The sequence below is a fragment of the Nicotiana attenuata genome, unplaced genomic scaffold (genome assembly GCF_001879085.1).
Source record: "Nicotiana attenuata strain UT unplaced genomic scaffold, NIATTr2, whole genome shotgun sequence".
NCBI classification, from domain to species: Eukaryota; Viridiplantae; Streptophyta; class Magnoliopsida; order Solanales; family Solanaceae; genus Nicotiana; species Nicotiana attenuata.
Window position 1 is genome coordinate 74,257 of NW_017672781.1, and position 1,584 is coordinate 75,840.

The window sequence follows — 1,584 nt, forward strand, 5'->3', positions numbered from 1 at the left end:
TGAGTAAAGAGAAAAATTTGTGGCTTCGATCTGATGACCTCAAGATAAATCGGCCTAAAGAAGCCATCCATCCAGTTAGCCTCTGCACGGCTTTTACACTATCCACGACGGTGATGTCTTCGATGGCCTTGATTTTATCGGGGTTGATCTCAATCCCCCGATTCAACACCATGAAGCCCAAGAATTTCCCCAATCCGACCCCGAAAGCACATTTCTTGGGGTTGAGTTTCATGTTATATTTCCTCAAAATTTCGAACGTTTCCAGCAATGAGCCAAATGGTCCTCTGTGCGCAGGGACTTTACTACCATGTCATCAATATAAACATCCATTGACTTACCTATTTGTTCCTCGAACATCTTATTTACTAGGCATTGGTAAGTAGCTCCTGCATTTTTTTAGCCTGAAGGGCATTACATTATAGCAATATGTTCCATACTTGGTGATAAACAAAGTCATTTCCTGGTCTTCCGGGTTCATTTAAATTTGATTGTACCCGAAATAGGCATTGAGAAAGGTAAGGATCTCGTGGCCAGTAGTGGCGTCGATCATGCGGTCGATGTTAAGCGGTGGAAAGGAATCTCTGGGGCATGCCTTGTTTAAGTCCTTATAATCTACACACATTCTAAGTTTGTTCCCTTTTTTAGGGACTACGACTACATTGGCTAACCATTCGGGGTATTTTACCTCCCGAATGGACCCTATTTTGAGAAGTTTCGTTACCTCGTCCTTTATGAATGCATGCTTTACCTCTGATTAGGGTCTTCTCTTCTGCTTCACCGATTTGAACCTAGGGTCTAAGCTTAGTCGATGCGTCATTATCTCTGGTGGGATCCCTGTCATGTCTAAATGGGACCAAGCAAAACAATTCATGTTATCAATAAGAAACTGAATAAGCTTTTTCCTGAGTTAGGCGGTTAACCCCGTTCCCAGGTATACCTTTTGCTCGGGAAGGTACTCGATCAATATAACCTATTCCAGCTCTTTGATCGTTGATTTGGTGGCGTCGAATTCTTCGTGCACAATAAATGTTCGACGGGCCAAAAAATCCTCCTCTTCTTCTTCTTCTTCTATCTCCTGCTTTCCCGATTCGATCGAGGATGGTGGTTGTGATTGCTATATGGATTCCTATTTACCTCTGATGCTCGACCTTTTCGAGGTTGATAACGTTGATACCAGTATTACCTCGTCAACTGCAAATATTTCCTTTGTAGCATGCTGCTCCCCGTACACTGTTTTCATGTCGTTCGACGTCGGGAATTTCATCATTTGGTGGAGAGTCAAAGGAACTGCACTCATGTTGTGGATCCAAGGCCTCCCGAGCCCAGGAGTATACCAGAATGTCATCGATAAAGACAATGACGAATGAGTCAAGATATGGCCGGAATACACTATGCATTGAATGCATGAAGGATGCTGGGGCATTAGTCAGCCCAAATGACATAACAAGGAACTCGTAATGACCATATCGAGTCCTGAAGGCAGTCTTCGGGATATCTGGCTCCCGAATCTTCAACTAATGATAGCCTGAACGCAAGTCAATCTTAGAAAACACACGAGCACCTTGTAACTGATCAAACAGGTCA